Source organism: Coregonus clupeaformis, chromosome 10 (genome assembly GCF_020615455.1).
Source record: "Coregonus clupeaformis isolate EN_2021a chromosome 10, ASM2061545v1, whole genome shotgun sequence".
NCBI lineage: Eukaryota > Metazoa > Chordata > Actinopteri > Salmoniformes > Salmonidae > Coregonus > Coregonus clupeaformis.
Genome location: NC_059201.1, coordinates 14,368,157 through 14,390,176, shown reverse-complemented (window position 1 = coordinate 14,390,176; position 22,020 = coordinate 14,368,157). Strand labels below are relative to the sequence as shown.

General features: G+C 45.2%; 1 pseudogene; it reads right to left on the bottom strand.

The window, feature by feature from the left end:
• LOC123491647 overlaps positions 1-22,020 on the bottom strand; it is an 87,818-nt pseudogene that overhangs the window by 5,269 nt on the left and 60,529 nt on the right.

Below are 22,020 nucleotides of genomic sequence, written 5' to 3'. Positions count from 1 at the left end.
TCTGTGTGTCTGTGTCTGTCCTTGTTGGTTCTGACCTGTGTGTGTGTGTGTGTGTGTGTGTGTGTGTGTGTGTGTGTGTCAGTGTCTGACCTGTGTGTGTCGTCACCTTGAGCACCAGTGGGTGTGTACTCCCGTGTGTGTTTCCTCACCTGACCCCAGCAGGCTGCAGCGTGGAGCGGCTGCCATCCGTCAGTGTCTCTCAGGCGTGTGCGTGTGTGTGGGAGGGAGAGGGTGTGTGTGGTGTCTGTGTGTGTGTGTGTGTCCGTGTGGTCACTAGTGTCCTCACCTGACCCCAGCAGGCTGCAGCGTGGAGCGGCTGCCATCCGTCAGTGTCTCTCAGGTGTGTGTGTGTGTGTGTGTGTGGGAGGGAGGGTGTGTGTGTGTGTGTGGTGTCTGTCTGTGTGGTCACTAGTGTCCTCACCTGACCCCAGCAGGCTGCAGCGTGGAGCGGCTGCCATCCGTCAGTGTCTCTCAGGTCCATCCTGGCTCCTCCCTCCAGCAGCAGCTCTGCAGCCTGGATGTAGCCGTTAGCTGCTGCGATGTGGAGCTGCATGGGGGACAGGAGAGGAGGCCGATGGAACAGTCACTTTACAGCTGCAAATCTCACCCTACCAGGTCCACTGCTGGTTCTCTCTTCTACCTGATCATTCATTGTAACCACCTGGTGTCCCAGGTTAAAATCGGTCCCTGGTTAGTGGGGAAGAAGGGGGTTAAAAAAATCAGTGGAACTGGCTTCCAGGTCCAGATTTGAATTGGAGGGTATAGAGCGTTAGCTACTTTAACAAATAGTTTTATTTCCAAGGGATTCCCTACCTCTTATTTATGTATCTAGTGCCTTCTTGGGATCCCTTTGTGTCATTACCTGTCCTGGTATCCTCAGAAATCGATCTACCAGGCTGGAAGCTAACTCTGGTGCAAAATGTATGTTGATTTACAGTACCAGTCAAAAGTTTGGACACACCTACTCATTCAAGGGTTTTTCTTTATTCTTACTAGAATAATAGTGAAGACATCAAAACTATGAAATAACACATATGGAATCATGTACAGTCGTGGTCAAAAGTTTTGAGAATGACACAAGTATTGGTCTTCACAAAGTTTGCTGCTTCAGTGTTTTTAGATATTTTTGTCAGATGTTACTATGGTATACTGAAGTATAATTACAAGCATTCCATAAGTGTCAAAGGCTTTTATTGACAATTACATTACATTTATGCAAAGAGTCAATATTTGCAGTGTTGACCCTTCTTTTCAAGACCTCTGCAATCAAATCAAATCAAATGTTATTTGTCACATACACGTGTTTAGCAGATGTTATAGCGGGTGTAGCCAAATGCTTGTGCTTTTAGCTCCGACAGTGCAGTAATAACAATTTCACAACATATACCCAATACACACAAAAAAGTAAGGAATGGGATTTAAGAATATATACCTATATGGACAAGCAATGACAGAGCGGCATGGACTAAGATACAGTAGAATATTATAGAATAGAATGCAGTATATACATATGAGATGAGTAGTGCAAGATATGTAAACATTATTAAAGTGACTAGTGTTCCATTTCTTCAAGTGGCCAGTGATTTCAATAGGCAGCAGCAGCCTCTAATGTGCCAGTGAAGGCTATTTAAACAGTATATTTGAGATTTGAGATTCTTAAAAATGCCACCCTTTGCCTTGATGACAGCTTTGCACACTCTTGGCATTCTCTCAACCAGCTTCACCTGGAATGCTTTTCCAACAGTCTTGAAGGAGTTCCCACATATGCTGAGCACTTGTTGGCTGCTTTTCCTTCACTCTGCGGTCCAACTCATCCCAACCCATCTCAATTGGGTTGAGGTCGGAGGGATTGTGGAGGCCAGGTCATCTGATGCAGCACTCCATCACTCTCCTTCTTGGTGAAATAGCCCTTACACAGCCTGGAGGTGTGTTGGGTCATTGTCCTATTGAAAAACAAATGATAGTCCCACTAACAGCAAACCAGATGGGATGGAGTATTGCTGCAGAATGCTGTGGTAACCATGGTAATAACCAACATTGTCACCAGCAAAAGCATCCCCACACCATCACACCTCCTCCTCCATGCTTTACGGTGGGAACCACACATGCCGAGATCATCCGTTCACCTACTCTGCGTCTCACAAAGACACAGCGGTTGGAACCAAAAATCTCACATTTGGACTCATCAGACCAAAGGACAGATCTCCACCAGTCTAATGTCCATTGCTCGTGTTTCTTGGCCCAAGCAAGTCTCTTCTTCTTATTGGTGTCCTTTAGTAGTGGTTTCTTTGCAGCAATTCGACCATGAAGGCCTGATTCACGCAGTCTTCTCTGAACAGTTGATGTTGAGATGTGTCTGTTACTTGAACTCTGTGAAGCATTTATTTGGGCTGCAATTTCTGAGGCTGGTAAATCTAATGAACTTATCCTCTGCAGCAGAGGTAACTCTGGGTCTTCCATTCCTGTTGCGGTCCTCATGAGAGCCAGTTTCATCATAGCGCTTGATGGTTTTGCAACTGCACTTAAGAAACTTTAAAAGTTATTGAAATGCTCCAGATTGAATGACCTTCATGTCTTAAAGTAATGATGGACTGTCGTTTCTCTTTGCTTATTTGTGCTGTTCTTGCCATAATATGGACTTGGTCTTTTACCCAATAGGGCTATCTTCTGTATACCACCCCTACCTTGTCACAACACAAGTGATTGGCTCAAACGCATTAAGAAGGAAAGAAATTCCACAAATTAACTTTTAACAATGTACACCTGTTAATTTTAATGCATTCCAGGTGACTACCTTATGAAGCTGGTTGAGAGAATGCCAAGAGTGTGTAAAGCTGTCATCAAGGCAAAGGGTGGTTTTTTAGAATCTCAAATATATTTTGATTTGTTTAACACTTTTTTGGTAACTACATGATTCCATATGTGTTATTTCATAGTTTCGATGTCTTCACTATTATTCTACAATGTAGAAAATAGTAAAAATAAAGAAACACACTTGAATGGTAGGTGTGTCCAAACCTTTTGACTGGTAGTGTATGTATGCTCTCTTCTTGATTGAAGTAATCTTGTCATCTTTATTGCAAAGATCAAATGACCTTGTTTCAGGGCCAAGAAAAAGCCATACAGGAATCTGAATGAATCACTGCCAGATGTCATGGTAATACTAAAATAAATTGGATAGAGTAAAATAATATATTGAATATTTTCAAAACAGCTCAATTCTAGGAGTACTGGATGGCTGCCTTTTTAAAGTGAGGATGAGCCTTAAAGATTACGGCTGGGTGAAATTCTCTCTCTCCCTCTCTCCCTCTCTCCCTCTCTCCCTCTCTCCCTCTCTCCCTCTCTCCCTCTCTCCCTCCCTCCCTCCCTCCCTCCCTCCCCTAGATGCATTAATAGTAGTCCATGTTGTGTGGCCATTGATTGGTTATATGACCTTTGACCCGTCAACTCTTATTCAACCGTTTTCTTTTCAGATCACATGACTTCTTTGACATTCCTTTCAGCTCCTACTAGAGCAAAAAGCAGGTCACATAATGAATCTCTGCAAACTGTATTGGAAGACTAACACAGATTTATCTTATATAACATATTCTGCCCAAATAGCACCCTATAAAGTGCACTATATAGGAAATAGGGTGCCATTTGGAACGGCCATAATACCAGTTGAATGTCCCTCCCTGCCAAAGGTCTAGATTTTCTCTGTGTTGCTCTACTTTGACAGATTAACAGAGAGCATAAAGCTGGATGACAATCTTCTTCAATCACGGCATTTGGGAGTAAATTTTGAAGCTTACTAAAGTTATTTTGGGGTAGTATCATGTGATGTACCTTACCCATTTTGATCCAATTGCGTTTGTTTTAGATTGTGACAAATCCTTGCAACCAATTTATGATATCATGAGCCCCAATCTTGAGACGGAAATGCATCACACAGAAGTGGTGGCGCCTCAGATCCCTTGTACATGCTATATGATTTGTCAATGTCCAAGACAAAGGGACAATAAAGTTTGTGTTTGTACTCCGGGGACTGTGTCCCTCTCACCAGAGTAGCTCCTTGTTGATGTCCTCTCCCTCCCTATAGTTTGTAGGTATATTTATATTATAAACTGTGTGGTTCGAGTCCTGAATGCTGATTGGCTGACAGCCTTGTTATGTCAAACTGCATACCATATCTAATTACGTTGGTAACCAGTTTATAATAGCAATAAGGCCCCTCAGGGGTTTGTAGTAAATAGCCAATATACCATGGCTAAGTGCTGCATCCAGGCACATGTTACGTTGTGCATAAGAACAGTCCTTAGCCATGGCATACAGTGCATTCTGTACATTTTGTACTTCTGGAAGGTTCTCCCATCTCCACAGACCTCTCTGACCAAGGCCCTTCTCCCCGATTGCTCAGTTTGCCGGGTGGCCAGCTCTATGAATAGTCTTGGTGGATCCAAACTTCTTACATTTAAGAATGATGGAGGCCACTGTGTTCTTGGGGACTTTCAATGCTGCAGACATTTTTGGTACCCTTCCCCAGATCTGTGCCTCGACACAATCCTGTCTCGGGAACTCTACGGACAATTCCTTCGACCTCATGGCTTGGTTTTTGCTCTGACATGCACTGTCAACTGTGAGACCTTATATAGACAGGTGTGTGCCTTTTCAAATCATGTCCAATCAATTGAATTTCTCAAGGATGGACAATGGAAACAGGATGCACCTGAGCTCAAATTTGCAAACATTTCTAAAAAACGTATTATGGGGATTGTGTGGTAGATTGAAGAGGGAACATTTTTTATTTAATCCATTTTAGAATAAGGCTGTAACGTAACCAAAGAAAGTGAAGGGGTCTGAATACTTTCCGAATGCACTGTATTGGCCCCTCGGGCCTTATTGCTTAATTATATTATAAACTCACCAGCGTGAGCTCCTGTGAATCGTGGTGGTTGACGTCCCTCTCCCTCTGTCAGCAGCTCCTGGATATCTCCCATCATCCTCCTCTCTACAGACGCCCGGGTCTCGGGTTGATCATCTCCTGGGTGATGCCTGTCAATCAAACGTACAGGAAGTGATGTCAGTCAGTTAGGCAGGCAAACAGAGACAGACAGTCAGTCAGTCAGTCAGTCAGCCAGCCACACTGAGACGGCCCTGTTCACACTATCTTGTCAACATAAACTGTCCTCGCTTTTTGTTATTTTTTTCTTTCATGTCGGTTCTTTCCAGCATTAAGAAAATTAACAACTAAGGAAGAATGTTTCACTTCTCTCATTGACTTCCCAAACCCCAGGTCTGGTCTGATTGGTCTGTTTCACAGGCGTTCCTGAAGTCTCTGGGTTTAGAAATTTTGTGAGAAGCAACGTCTGTATAGCTCGACAAATTCCCATAATTCAATGCTTGTTTGGACCGAACAACTGGCTAAAATGGCTTTGAAAAATAAGATTTCAGCTAATAGGGAGAAGTATCTAACAAAACAACTACATTATGGCGTTCACTAATCAAATACGTTTACATATAATAGAAATGTGGGTACATTTGTGGACCAAATTCTAACTTACATATTCAAACAACTGGATTAGAGGTGTTGCTTCAAATAAGAAGGCCTAGGTGTAGATACGCACAAACGTGAAGCGCAACAATAGTATTGTTCATTTAGATGAAGTGTCAAAGGTAGTGATGGTTCAGTCAACCATGATGGCTTCAGACCAGTGTCAGGGTTCCCCTTGAGAAAGAGATTCCTACCTCAATTGGACTCACTAAAGAATAAATAAATAAATGTGTTGCTCACCTCTGTTGGCCATGGCGGTCCGATGATGTCCAGTGTGGGGTCGTCTTCACACAGGTCATAGGGCATGTTGCCATCAGAGTTCCACCGCCAACAGATCCGCTCCACTGGGTAACATAAGAGATAAATATGAGCGTGGCTCAGTTGGTAAGAGCATGCTGCTACCAACCCCAAGGTTGTGGGTTCCATTTCCAAAGGAATCACATACACATGCTGAAGTGTCATACATTTTAAAAGATTACAGAATTAACAGAAACAAATGTATATAGAGCTGATGAGGACTTTGACCAGATAATGTACAGGTAACTGCCAAAATAAAGGAAACCCTTGAGTAAATGAGGGATACAAAGTATATTGAAAGCAGGTGCTTCCACACAGGTGTGGTTCCTGAGTTAATTAAGCAATTAAAAACAGCTTGTGATCATGTATAAGAATGACCAGTTGCCAATCTCTCTTCAACTTTGAGCCAGGAGAGACTGACATGTATGTTACCCGACACTTGCCCTCAGTGTACATCTAAGTGCGATACCTGCTGCTTTGTTCTGGATCAACTGCAATCTACCCATGTCCCTTTTTTGCTGCACATGACCACACAGCTGGGCAGTAGTCCAGTTGCGACAAAACTACTGTCTGGTCGAATGAGATGTCAAGAAGGCAGAGCAATGCCCTATAATGGACAGACCTCTTCCCATTTTTTGCAACCATTGAGTCTATATGTTTTGACCATGACAGCTTGCTATCTAGGGTTACACTCAGCAGTTTAGTCTCCTCAACTTTATTCAAAATAGATCTAAATTAGGTTTAGCTTTGAGCAGTGATTTGTCCTAAAAAAAATATGCTTTTCGTTATTGAGATATTATAGTTAGGGTAGGGTTTAGGGTAGGGATCATCCCAAGAATCCCCGGAATAGCATTGACCATTATTTTGGTTACCATGGCTAGAAGAAGAGATCTCAGTGACTTTGATAGATGGAGTCTCAAAGGAGTATGGGGGTTTAAAGGGTGTGTATGTGTCTCTCGGTTCAGGCTGGTCACATTTGAAAGAGCCATCGATTTGAAAAGGTCCTGAGGACGTGGATATATGCCTTCGTCGGCGCTCACCAAAACATGCAATGGCACAGCACTGGGCTCCAGAGCGCTGCTTAGTCCACGGCTTCACAAATTCTCTAGCATGCAGGAGAGTCCTGATGATACTTAATGGAAACAGTCGCATTGTTTTTAATTATTTTGTTTTAAGCCTTCCCCAAACCATCGCCCTAACCTTAACCACCTTGAATTAACATCAAATCTTAACCCTTTGAGTCGTTTCTTTCTTTGAACCCTGTAACCACGCATAATTAGAATGGGTAAAAAAATTGACGTTCATCCAATTACGGCAGATTTCAAGTGAAACTATGAGAATCAGGTTGCTCAGTCACCGACCTCAACCCAATTCAACACTTATGGGAGATTCTGGAGCGGTGTCTGAGACAGAGTTTCCCACCACCCATCAACAAAACACCAAATGATGTAATTTCTCGTGGAAAAAGGGTGTCGCATCCCTCCAATAGAGTTCCAGACACTATGCCAAGGTGCACTGAAGCTATGCTGGCGGCTCAACGCCATATTAGGCACTATGTTGGTGTTTCCTTTATTTTGGCATTTACCTGTAGATCTGACATAAATAAACAAACGCAAGAACATATAGATGGACAGCTGAAATGTTATATGTAATCAGCTATTAGTAATTATTCAACTTTGTGAGATAATAGAATACAGAGCCAGTATCAGAGCCAGTCTCTTACTGTTGTATGAGGACCTTGACCAGTCCTGCATGTCCACAAGTGGCAGCAGCGTGTAGCGCAGCGTCCACAGTTCGTTGTCCTTGGCGTTTACACTGGCTCCACGATTCAACATTATCTTTACCATCTCCTCATAGTTATCAATACAGCACTAAAGAGAGAGAGGAGAGAGAGAGAGAGAGAGAGAGAGAGACAGAGAGACAGAGAGATCAGAGACGGAGAGACAGAGAGACAGAGAGACAGAGACAGAGAGACAGAGACAGAGAGAGAGAAGAGACAGAGAGAGAGAGAGAGAGACAGAGAGAGAGAGAGAGAGAGAGAGAGAGAGAGAGAGAGAGAGAGAGAGAGAGAGAGAGAGAGAGAGAGAGAGAGAGAGAGAGAGAGAGAGAGAGAGGGGGAGAGGAGAGGGAGAGGGGAGAGAGGAGAGGGAGAGAGAGAGAGAGAGGAGAGAGAGAGGGAGAGAGAGAGAGAGAGAGAGAGAGAGGGAGAGGAGAGAGAGAGAGAGAGAGAGAGAGAGAGAGAGAGAGAGAGAGAGAATGCTCTAGTGAGAAAAGGCCAGGAGTATCTGCAGCATTTGGTCTCAGAGAAATTCATTGTACACATAAGGAGTTTTACAACAGATTGTTTTAAGAAAAAGGTATACATTTGACTATAAGTGAGCTGTGTGCCGTGATGTAACTAGACCCTTTAAAGTCTATGAGACAGTTGCTCTGAATCTCAACTCTAATATAAAAACGTCTTTATAAAACCGTGTGTTCCACAGAGATGAGTTAAGAACACATGAAGCATCACAGCGATGGGACCTTCTGACTTCTCCACTACTGAGTGGGTTGGGTCAGTTCTGAAGCGCAGGATGTACTGAAACTGACACAGAACAAAAACTATCTCCCAGCTCAGCTCGACGAAGACAGACAGAGAGGAATATGGGGATTACGAACAGAGATCTTCCATGAAAGCCAATGCGTTCTAAACAGCAGTTTTCTCCATCGGACATAACTGGAGCTAGCTAACGTCATGGAGATGTGTCATTGTGCCAGGCTGTACAGAGACAATTACAGAGACAGAAGATAGACAAAGAGCAGAGAACCAGAGATATTATATATAAAAGACAATACATGTGAGGTATATAAAACATAACTCTACGGTTATGGAGCTAGACTAGAGTTCAGTGTGTTCTCAGGGGGATATTCCCCTTCTTCATGTCTGTCTGTCTGTCTGAGAGAGAGAGACTATTAATAACTTCCTTATCGGCCTTGAGAAGCAGAACAACAGTATGACACATTGTAGTAGAGGTGGTGGTGCGTATTTCTGTACTTCCTGTGTCTGTGTATGCTGTGTGTGTCTGTGTATCCGTGTGTGTGTGTGTGTTCTGTGTGTGTGTGTATCTGTGTGTGTGTGTGTGTGTGTGTGTGTATGTGTGTGTGTGTGTGTGTGTGTGTGTGTGTGTGTGTGTGTGTGTGTGTGTGTATCCTGTGTGTGTGTGTGTGTGTGTGTGTGTGAGAGAACTGTCTGACAGCAGAGACAAAGCGACAGAAGTGTCGGTAAGGCTAGGTGAAATAACGTAAGTCATAGCTACAAGGTGGAAAAACTTTTCTTTTTAAACTGAAAGTAACAGGAAGTAACTATTGTTACCACACTATTTCCTATCAATACCAGGTAAATACTAGTGGAAACAGTAACGTCAAATACATGAGTAGGCCTACCAGTAATACAGCCCTGGTAACTGGATGGAAATGTGTAGCTTAACATGGTTTACAATGGAAATGTTGCATTTTGTATTCTCATGATTAGATAAACTCTTAAAGTCTAATTCAAAATCTGCCGTTTGTGAGCTAAGCACAGACAAACCCAACTGTGTCCATGTCAAAATAATTGACCCTTATCTGGATAACAGCTTTGCTAGCCCACCGTTAGTATTACCATAAGAACCCTCTTTAAACCCACATATTTGAGCCACGCTAGCTTTTAGGGCTAATCTCCCTAGCCTTCCCCTGTAATTCTCCTGTAGCCTGCCTCCCCCGCTGTAGCCCTCTCCCAGCACTAAGACAATGAACGAACCTGGGAAGGAAATAATGTGTCCTTCATAACTCCCCATGCAAAGTATTTAGACATTGAAGCCCTACCCACTACAAAGAGGCTGATTATGATTACCAACCCTGGCTGTGTTACTGGGCCCTGACTGGGGGCTGGGGGAGGAGGGAGGAGGAGAGGAGAGAGCAAGGCTGGGCGCTGGGGGGAGAGAGGAGAGAACGCGGCTGGGGGAGAGAGGAGAGAGCGCCGGCTGGGGGAGAGGAGGAGAGAGCGGGGGCTGGGGGCTGGGGAGAGAGAGAGAGGAGAGCGGGGCTGCGGGCTGGGGGAGAGCAGCGAGAGAGAGAGCGGGGCTGGGGAGAGAGGAGAGAGGGAGAGAGCGCTGGGGAAGAGGAGAGAGCGGGGCTGCGGGCTGGGGAAGAGAGGAGAGGGAGAGGACTGCGCCTGGGGGAGAGAGGAGAGACGCTGGGGCTGGGGGAGAGAGGAGAGAGCGCGGCCGGGGGCTGGGGGAGAGAGGAGAGAGCGGGGCTGGGGGCTGGGAGGAGAGGAGAGAGGAGAGAGCAGGCTGGGCGCTGAGAGGAGGAGAGCACAGGGGAGAGAGGAGAGAGGCTGGGGGCTGGGGGAGAGGAGGAGCGGGGCTGGGGGAGGAAGAGAGCTCTGGGGAGAGAGCGGGGCTGGGGCTGGGGGAGGGGGTGGAAGAGCGAGAGACTGGGCTGGGGGATGATGAGAGAGCGGGCTGGGGGCTGGGAGAGAGGAGAGAAGCCGCAGAGAGAGGATAGACGGGGCAGGGGAGGGAGAGAGCGGGGCTGAGGCTGGGGAGGGGGGGCTGGGGTATAGATGAGAAGCGGGGGGCGGGTCTGGGGAGGGGATAGAGGCGGGGCTGGGGAGAGGGATTGTGCGGGGGTTCGGGGGGGGGGGATAGTGCGGGGCTGGGGATGAGGAGAGAGCGGGCCGGGGGCTGGGAGAGAGGATAGAGCGGTCTGAGAGGATAGATGGGCAGGGGGCTAGGGGATGAGAGAGAGAGCGGGCTGGGGGGAGAGAGGAGAGAAGCGGGGGGCCATTCCGCGGACCTAAAATTAATTTCCATCTCAAAATCCCCCTAACCCCTAACCCTAAACCAGCACGAACCCTTACCATAACCTTACCCCTAACTCCAATTGTAAACCTAACCCCTAAGCTTGAAATAGCCTTTGTCCTCATGGGGGACGTGGGAAATGTCTGCAACATGTGGGGAAGATCCTTCCTTGTTTTACTATCTTTAGTTTGGGACCTAAAATCCCCATCAAGGATAGCAAAACAAGGAAGATCCTCCCTCATGGGGGTGTCAGGCTGTTTTAAGAACCAACCCACACACACACGCACGCACCTAAGCCCACCACAACCAGGTACCACAGCATCGCCCGAAACAACTTCGAACAAAACCCACACACTGCCTGGTCTGCTCACAGCCTCCATGCATAGAACACACATACACACCCCCCCCCCCCCCCCCCCCCCCCACACATACATACACACACACATACACACACACATCACACACACACACACACACACACACACACATACACACCCTCTACATATGCTACTACAAACCTGCACAAAGGAAGGTGCCACACGCACCAAAAAAAGCAAGCTCGAGCAAAGACCACATGTTCAATCGTCAGCTTTTGGTTTTAAATCATTTCAATTATCTCTAAATTGTTGAAGTGTGGTCATCTTCGGGGTGTTACTGTTATCTGTCTTTTTCTTTGGACTGACTCAGAACATATACAGTTTTATAGCCTGAGCCCCTTCTGGTGGCCTTTTGTTTTTTACATTGTTGTTCCTTTCACAGTGGCTCCTATATCCCTACCAAACCCCAGCTAAAGGTCTCAATGTTAAATCTGGTGTTGGGATGATCAGTCCAGAGTGCAGATTATCTGGTGTTGGGATGATCAGTCCAGAGTGCAGATTACATCTGGTGTTAGAGAGAGTAGAGCGAGACACAGCAGACAGACAGACAGACAGCTGAAGGGGGTAAAAATAGTTTTCTAGCTCCATCAAACATTACAAACTGGCAGATTGACATAGACATCTCTCCACTGTGTTGATGTATCTGTGTATCAGAGCAGTGTCTGGAATCTTCCTGGCCTTCAGAGGGAGACACTGGGGAGAACAGTGGGAGTTTAGAGAGACAGGGGGAGACACTGGGGGAGAACAGTGTGAGTTTAGAGAGACAGGGAGACACTGGGGGAGAACAGTGTGAGTTTAGAGAGACAGGGGAGACACTGGGGAGAACAGTGTGAGCTTGAGAGACAAGGGAGACACTGGGGAGAACAGTGTGAGTTTAGAGAGACAAGGGGAGACACTGGGGAGAAACAGTGTGAGTTTAGAGAGACAGGGGAGACACTGGGGAGAACAGTGGAGTTTAGAGAGACAGGGGGAGACACTGGGGAGAACAGTGTAGAGTTTAGAGAGACAGGGGAGAGCACTGGGGAGAACAGTGTGAGTTTGGACCTACTGTATGACGGGACTTGCTACCCAGAGGCCTGTGTATGACGCCTGTGTATATACTGACCTTTACTGAGAGCACAATGTGGAAAGACACCATCGACAATGACTGAATCACGGCCTTATTAATGCAGACTCTCCAGGGGTCCAGTGACTCTCCAGAGGACACTCACCTGGTGCAGGCTGTGAGACCGTCTTCGTTCACAGATCTGGACTGACGTTCTTCAATTTCAACAGGTATCGTACTGGAACGAGAGATAGACAGGAAGACTCATTACATTAACAAACAAATGCTGGGTACGCTTTCCAGACCCGCAACCCTTCGACATGGGTACTAATGTTATTATTAGTGCTGCATATAGATCTATACCCCACAAGGGCAAATGATGATATTGGCAGCATATAGACCTATACTGTACAAGGTCTTCCCTCTCTGTACAAAGGGTTCTCGTAAAGGCCAGGGTGATGGCCACAGCATATGTCCTACTCACATCCTGTAGATGCAGCCACTGGAGCCTCCATTCCACTGTTATCCTGGATTACCTAAACTCATCAACTCAGAATCCATTCACTATGGATTATCATATTACAAAAATTTAATATGAGCAGAAGTGAAACGTTCATTAAAATCAAAAATTAAGGTCGGATGTTATCATCTGAAAAAGAAAAGGAAAGCCCCACACACCCTAGGAGCTCAGATGCAAATTAACATCCTAATAACCAACGTTGACAGACACAGCTGTCTTCATCAGGGTATAATGACAAACACTGAGGGTCACTAGTTTATATAGTGTCAAAGGACACACGCAGGTGTCTGTAATCACTTGGCGAGTGTGGCCTAATAGCATTGGCCAATTCACAAGATAAAAACAACATACAAAAAACCTGGATAGCATATGATCTTTGATACTTGGCTACATAGGCCCACAACATTTACAATGAATAGCAAAATCACAAGAATGGCTTCAAATCAAAGTCTACGTTGAGACCGAAGGGAGCAAGGGTCTTTAAATATTCTCGTTGGGAAGAAACCTCAGAGATCAATTGTTAAACCCCTGATTTACCACCTCCTAAATATCCCTGCACAACGTCTATTTGCGCCTCTACCGGATGGAAACTACAAGTGTAATGGCTGCGCTCAATGCAATGGCACCCACAAATGTAGATCCTTCAAACACCCCAAACAGGGGAAACAGATCCCAAATCAAGGTGTTATGCATCCACAAGGCAGTTATTTATCTTATAACTTGTCCTTGTGGTAAAAATGATGTGGGTAAAACAAAGCGCAAATTAAAAAGTAATAATCTGCTTAACTGGAACATACCCATCGCTGCCCACTTTTTGGAAGCGAACCACTGCATTTTCTTCCCTACGTTATATCGACATCGAACAAGGTCACCCTCCCTAGGAGAGGGGGTGACCTCAACAACTTATTGTTAAACGAGAGGCTGCCTGGATCTTTAATTTAAAGACCCTTGCCCCTTCGGTCTCAACGTGAGACTTTGATTTGAAGCCATTCTTGTGATTTTGCTATTCATTGTAAATGTTGTGGGCCTAGTAGCCAAGTATCTATGATCATATGCTATCCATGTTTTTTGTATGTTGTTTATATCTGTGAATTGGCCAATGCTATTAGGCCACACCCGGCCATGATTACAGACACCTGCGTGTGTCCTGACACTATATAAACTAGTGACCCGCAGTGTTTGTCATTATACCCTGATGAAGACAGCTTGTCTGTCAACTTATTAGATATTAAATTATTGCATCTGAGCTCCTAGAGTGTGAGGCTTTTCTTTCTTTCCAAGTGTTCTACTCCGTTAGCCAGCACCTCGCCTAAATAGGGGGTGTGTTTCTTTACGCCTTTATCAGGATGTTATCATCACCATGGTGACCTTGGTAGGACAGGGCAGCAGGTGACATAAAGGCAGGGTATTATTGTAGTTGTTACCTTCCTTGTGTGTGGTGTATACAGTGCATTCGGGAAAGTATTCAGACCCCTTCTCTTTTTCCACATTTTGTTACGTTACAGCCTTATTCTAAAATTGATTAAATAAATTTTTTCCTCATCAATCTACACACAATACCCCCATAATGACGAAGCAAAAACTGGTTTTAGAAATTGTTGCAAATTTATAACAAATAAAAAACAGAAATAACTTATTTACATAAGTAATCAGACCCTTTGCTATGAGACTCGAAATTGAGCTCAGGTGCATCCTGTTTCCATTGATCATCCTTGAGATGTTTCTACAACTTGATTGGAGTCCACCTGTGTTAAATTCAATTGATTGGACATGATTTGAAAGGCACACACCTGTCTATATAAGGTCCCACAGTTGACAGTAAATGTCACAGCAAAAACCAAGCCATGAGGTCAAGGAATTGTCTCGTAGAGCTCCAAAACAGGATTCTGTCGAGGCACAGATCTGGGGAAGGGTACCAAAAAAGTTGCAGCATTGAAGGTCCCCAAGAACACAGTGGCCATCATTGTTAAATGGAGGAAGTTTGGAACCACAAAGACTCTTCCCTAAGAGAGCTGGCCGCCCGCCAAACTGAGCAATCGGGGGAGAAGGGCCTTGGTCAGGAGGTGACCAAGAACCCGATGGTCACTCTGACAGAGCTCCAGAAACCCTATGTGGAGATGGGAAGAACCTCCAGAAGGACAACCATCTCTGCAGCACTCTACCAATCAGCCTTTATGGTGAGTGGCCAGACGGAAGCCACTCCTCAGTAAAAGGCAAATGACAGCCCACTTAGAGTTTGCCAAAAGGCACTAAAGACTCTCAGACCATGAGAAACAAGATTCTCTGATCTGACGAAACCAAGATTGAACTCTTTGGCCTGGAATGTCAAGCATCACGTCGGGAGGAAACCTTGCACCATCCCTACGGTGAAGCATGGTGGTGGCAGCATCATGCTGTGGGGATGTTTTTCAGCATACAGGGACTGGGAGACTAGTCAGGATCGAGGGAAGGAGGAACGGAGCAAAGTACAGAGAGATCCTTGATGAAAACCTGCTCCAGAGCGCTCAGGACCTCAGACTGGGGCGAAGGTTCACCTTCCAACAGGACAACAACCCTAAGCACACAGCCAAGACAACGCAGGAGTGGCTTCGGGACAAGTCTCGGAATGTCCTTGAGTGGCCCAACCAGAGGCCGGACTTGATCGAACATCGCTGGAGAGACCTGAAAATAGCTGTGCAGCGACGCTCCCAATCCAACCTGACAGAGCTTGAGAGGATCTGCAGAGAAGAATGGGAGAAACTCCCAAGTACAGGTGTGCCAAGCTTGTAGAGTCATACCCAAGAAGACTCGAGGCTGCCAAAGGTGCTTCAAAAAGTACTGAGTAAAGGGTCTGAATTCTGTATGTAAATGTGATATTTCAGTTTTTATTTTATACATTAACAAAAATTCTAAAAACCAGTTTTTGCTTTGTCATTATAGAGTATCTGTGTGTAGATTGATGAGGGGGAAAAACTATTTCATTCCTTTTAGAATAAGGCTGTAACGTAACAAAATGTGGAAAAAAGTCAAGGGGTATGAATACTTTCTGAATGCACCCCCGGGTCTGATGTAGCCCATTGTACAGAACATACTTTATAACCACTAAACAACAACATAGTTGACAGACAGGCAGGCTGATCTCTCTGGGTTATTTCTCACACCACTATCCTCGGTTTTAATAACGGACACAACACAGACACAGAAATGGGCATTGCTCTGGGCTGGGTGCTGAGATGGTATGTAAGATGGAGTGTTCAAAGGAAGAGAAGTGGAGGGGGTGGGGGGGGGGAGTAGAGAGATGGGACAAACACCAAATTGAGACTCTGTAGCAGAATTCTGCAAAAATATCATCTGTGTACAATGAAAAACACCAAATAATGCATGCAGATCAGAATTAGGCAAATACCCGCTAATGATCAAAATCCAGAAAAGAGCCGTTAAATTATATAACCACTTAAAAGGAAGCGATTCCCAAATCTTCCATAACAAAGCCATTACCTACAGAGAGATGAACTTGAGAAGAGTCCCCTAAGCAAGCTGGTCCTGGGGCTCTGTTCACAAACACAAACAGACCCCACAGAGCCCCAGGACAACAACACATTTAGACCCAACCAAATCATGAGAAAAGAAAAAGAGAATTACTGACACATTGGAAAGAATTAACAAAAAACTAACAAACTAGGAATGCTATTTGGCCCTAAACAGAGTACACAGTGGCAGAATACCTGACCACTGTGACTGACCCAAACTTAAGGAAAGCGTTGACTATGTACAGACTCAGTGAGCATAGCATTGCTATTGAGAAAGGCCGCCGTAGGCAGACCTGGCTCTCAAGAGAAGACAGGCTATGTGCACACTGCCCACAAAATGAGGTGGAAACTGAGCTGCACTTCCTAACCTCCTGCCAAAATGTATGACCATATTAGAGACACATATTTCCCTCAGATTACACAGATACACAAAGAATTCAAAAACAATTTTGATAAACTCCCTTATCTACTGGGTGAAATACCACAGTGTGCCATCACAGCTGCAAGATTTGTGACCTGTTGCAACAAGAAAAGGGCAACCAGTGAAGAACAAACACCATTGTAAATACAACCCATATTTATGTTTATTTATTTTCCCATTTGTACTTTAACTATTTGCACATTGTTACAACACTGTATATATACATAATATGACATTTGAAATGTCTTTATTCTTTTGGAACTTTTGAGTGTAATGTTTACTGTTAATATTTATTGTTTATTTCACTTTAGTTTACTATCTACTTCACTTGCTTTGGCAATGTTAACACACGTTTCCCATGCCAATAAAGCCCTTAAATTGAATTGAATTGAGAGAGAACAGAAAGAGGAGATTGGGGATGATAATTATTACACACACGAGTAATTCCCTACTAGGTATTTGTCCTTTAAACCGCCAAAACTCCCAGAAGCACTCACACAGGGACACGCGACATAAACACACAACCCTCCCTGTTTCTCACCTCAGCTGGACATACTCCCAGTTCATTACACTGTATGCCTACAGCACAGTACCTAACCTAGCCTACACTTCCCCAGTGTGTCAGCAGATTTTGTCTAAGGCCTTCTCTATCCTTACTGTAAACATGCTCTGCTACCTTCCTCTATCCTTACTGTAAACATGCTCTGCTACCTTCCTCTGTCCTTACTGTAAACATGCTCTCTACCTTCCTCTATCCTTACTGTAAACATGCTCTGCTACCTTCCTCTATCCTTACTGTAAACATGCTCTGCTACCTTCCTCTATCCTTACTGTAAACATGCTCTGCTACCTTCCTCTATCCTTACTGTAAACATGCTCTGCTACCTTCCTCTATCCTTACTGTAAACATGCTCTGCTACCTTCCTCTATCCTTACTGTAAACATGCTCTGCTACCTTCCTCTATCCTTACTGTAAACATGCTCTGCTACCTTCCTCTGTCCTTACTGTAAACATGCTCTGCTACCTTCCTCTGTCCTTACTGTAAACATGTTCTGCTACCTTCCCCTCTGTCCTTACTGTAAACATGCTCTGCTACCTTCCTCTGTCCTTACTGTAAACATGCTCTGCTACCTTCCTCTATCCTTACTGTAAACATGCTCTGCTACCTTCCTCTGTCCTTACTGTAAACATGCTCTGCTACCTTCCTCTATCCTTACTGTAAACATGCTCTGCTACCTTCCTCTGTCCTTACTGTAAACATGCTCTGCTACCTTCCTCTATCCTTACTGTAAACATGCTCTGCTACCTTCCTCTATCCTTACTGTAAACATGCTCTGCTACCTTCCTCTGTCCTTACTGTAAACATGCTCTGCTACCTTCCTCTGTCCTTACTGTAAACATGCTCTGCTACCTTCCCTCTGTCCTTACTGTAAACATGCTCTGCTACCTTCCCTCTGTCCTTACTGTAAACATGCTCTGCTACCTTCCTCTGTCCTTACTGTAAACATGCTCTGCTACCTTCCTCTGTCCTTACTGTAAACATGCTCTGCTACCTTCCTCTGTCCTTACTGTAAACATGCTCTGCTACCTTCCTCTGTCCTTACTGTAAACATGCTCTGCTACCTTCCTCTGTCCTTACTGTAAACATGCTCTGCTACCTTCCTCTGTCCTTACTGTAAACATGCTCTGCTACCTTCCTCTGTCCTTACTGTAAACATGCTCTGCTACCTTCCTCTATCCTTACTGTAAACATGCTCTGCTACCTTCCTCTGTCCTTACTGTAAACATGCTCTGCTACCTTCCTCTGTCCTTACTGTAAACATGCTCTACGACTGATTAAAAATATATATCCTTCTCACAGCCGCTGTATCTCTGACACAGCTTGTGGAGCATCCTGAGTCTGGCGACCGACACTAGAAAGAAACCAGTGGGGTGAACCCTAATTTCCACATTGACATCAGAGCATGACTCAGTGGAAGTTCGGATTCGCCCCGGACTGATTAGAGAGACACTATTAACATATTAACCATCTGCCCGACTCAATGCGATCAAGAAATAAGCCTAAACTGTCAGCTATAGCTTGGTCAGTGTGTTTAAATTAGATTTTTAACAGAAAGTCCTGCCTACAGTCAGCCCAAACTCATCAGTGGTCGCCCTGTCTTGTTATTTGTATTGTGTACTTTTCACCCCTTTTTTCGTGATATCCAAATTGGTGGTTCCAGTCTTGTCCCATCGCTGCAACTCCCAAACGGACTCGGGAGAGGTGAAGGTCGAGAGCCAAGCGTCCTTCCTCAGAAACACGACCCTGCCAAGCCGCACTGCTTCTTGACACACTGCTCGCTTAACCCGGAAGCCAGCTGCACCAATGTGTCGGAGGAAACACCGTACAACTGGTGACCAAAGTCAGCGTGCATGCGCCCGGCCCGCCACAAGGAGTCGCTAGAGTGCGATGGGACAAGGCAATCCCGGCCAGCCAAACCCTCCCCTAACCCAGATGACACTGGGCCAATTGTGCGCCGCCTCATGGGTCTCCTGGTCGTGGCCGGCTGCGACACAGCACGGGATCGAACCCGGGTCTGTAGTGACACCTCTAGCACTGTGATGCAGTGTCTTAGACTGCTGCGCCACTCGGGAGGCCACCGCCCTGTCTTTTTGATGTGTTCAAACGTTACATTTAAATCAGTACCCAGCCTTTCACACACATGCATATCTGAGCCCAGAGCCAAGGACTGTGCACATCTTGGCTTCTCTCTGCCTCTCCGATATCCTCTTGGCTCCAAAAAACATCTGTTCTATTTTCCCTTCAACATTTCCACTGCTGCAGAGTGGCAATAACACAAGCAGTGACACCTGCCTAATGGCATCTGCCTGTCTCATTGTCAAGCTGCTGTCAATATCACATGCCTCCAACCAGCTTTGCTGCTAATATTAGGATTCAGAAAATATGACACAAAATGATGCATTTAGATGATTCATTAGGCACTAGCGGCTCAGGCAAAGTTTTATACCGGGCGGGGGATATATTCTTTCAGACAGGTGATGGCTAATGCATTACCACTGTCCTTAGCTTAGAGGTGAAAAGGTGAGATTTTTGGACTATACGGTTCTGTCTGCAAAAAAATTCAGAGATAATTGGCTTTGAAGTTCCGAACCCTCATTGGTTTGAATGGTGTCAGGCAATTTTTATCTTGTATTCTTTTGAACTTAACAATATGAATTTGGGTATTAAGAGTACCATATACAGTGAGGGAAAAAAGTATTTGATCCCCTGCTGATTTTGTACGTTTGCCCACTGACAAAGACATGATCAGTCTATAATTTTAATGGTAGGTTTATTTGAACAGTGAGAGACAGAATAACAACAAAAATCCAGAAAAACGCATGTCAAAAATGTTATAAATTGATTTGCATTTTAATGAGGGAAATAAGTATTTGACCCCTCTGCAAAACATGACTTAGTACTTGGTGGCAAAACCCTTGTTGGCAATCACAGAGGTCAAACGTTTCTTGTAGTTGGCCACCAGGTTTGTACACATCTCAGGAGGGATTTTGTCCCCTCCTCTTTGCTGATGTTCTCCAAGTCATTAAGGTTTCGAGGCTGACGTTTGGCACCTCGAACCTTCAGCCCCCTCCACAGATTTTCTATGGGATTAAGGTCTGGAGACTGGCTAGGCCACTCCAGGACCTTAATGTGCCTCTTCTGAGCCACTCCTTTGTTGCCTTGGCTGTGTGTTTTGGGTCATTGTCATGCTGGAATACCCATCCACGACCCATTTTCAATACCCTGGCTGAGGGAAGGAGGTTCTCACCCAAGATTTGACGGTACATGGCCCCGTCCATCGTCCCTTTGATGCGGTGAAGTTGTCCTGTCCCCTTAGCAGAAAAACACCCCCAAAGCGTAATGTTTCCACCTCCATGTTTGACGGTGGGGATGGTGTTCTTGGGGTCATAGGCAGCATTCCTCCTCCCCAAACATGGCGAGTTGAGTTGATGCCAAAGAGCTCCATTTTGGTCTCATCTGACCACAACACTTTCACCCAGTTCTCCTCTGAATCATTCAGATGTTCATTGGCAAACTTCAGACGGCCCTGTATATGTGCTTTCTTGATCAGGGGGACCTTGCGGGTGCTGCAGGATTTCAGTCCTTCACGGCGTAGTGTGTTACCAATTGTTTTCTTGGTGACTATGGTCCCAGCTGTCTTGAGATCATTGACAAGATCCTCCCGTGTAGTTCTGGGCTGATTCCTCACCGTTCTCATGATCATTGCAACTCCACAAGGTGAGATCTTGCATGGAGCCGGTCCTCGCACTTGCTGGACTTTCTTGTGCGCCCTGACGCCTTCTTCACAACAATTGAACCTCTCTCCTTGAAGTTCTTGATGATCCGATAAATGGTTGATTTAGGTGCAATCTTACTAGCAGCAATATCCTTGCCTGTGAAGCCCTTTTTGTGCAAAGCAATGATGACGGCACGTGTTTCCTTGCAGGTAACCATGGTTAACAGAGGAAGAACAATGATTTCAAGCACCACCCTCCTTTTAAAGCTTCCAGTCTGTTATTCTAACTCAATCAGCATGACAGAGTGATCTCCAGCCTTGTCAACATTCTCACCTGTGTTAACGAGAGAATCACTGACATGATGGCAGCTGGTCCTTTTGTGGCAGGGCTGAAATGCAGTGGAAATGTTTTTTGGGGATTAAGTTCATTTTTATGGCAACTTTGCAATTAATTGCAATTCATCTGATCACTCTTCATGACATTCTGGAGTATATGCAAATTGCCATCATCAAAACTGAGGCAGCAGACTTTGTGAAAATTAGTATTTGTGTCATTCTCAAAACATTTGACCACGACTGTAGATGAAGGGGAGGTGACAGGTTAAAGAAGGATTTTTAAGCCTTGAGACAATTGAGACATGGATTGTGTATGTGTGCCATTCAGAGGGTGAATGGGCAAGACAAAATATTTAAATGCCTTTGAACAGGGTATGGTAGTAGGTGCCAGGCACACCGGTTTGTGTCAAGAACTGCGACGCTGCTGGGTTTTTCACGATCAACCATTTCCTGTGTGTATCAAGAATGGTCCACCACCCAAAGGACATCCAGCCAACTTGACACAACTGTGGGAAGCATTGGTGGCATCAACATTGGCCAGCATCCCTGTGGAACGCTTTTGAGTCCATGCCCCAACAAACTGAGGCTGTTCTGAGGGCAAAAGGGGGTGCAACTCAATACTAGGAAGGTGTTCCTAATGTTTTGTACACTCAGTGTTTATTTGACAGGGAGGGAACGTTTGGGGGCTGAAAAAGAAAAGAGAGAGAGAGAGAGAGAGAGAGAGAGAGAGAGAGAGAGAGATACTGTAGATTAGAGAGAGAAGGAAGAGATGACACACTGAGGGTGATTATATCTGTCGGTGCAAATGTTCTACACCCTACAAGCCCATGGGAGAGCAGAGCAGACCACACTGTCTCTGGTGGGGAAAACACACACAGATG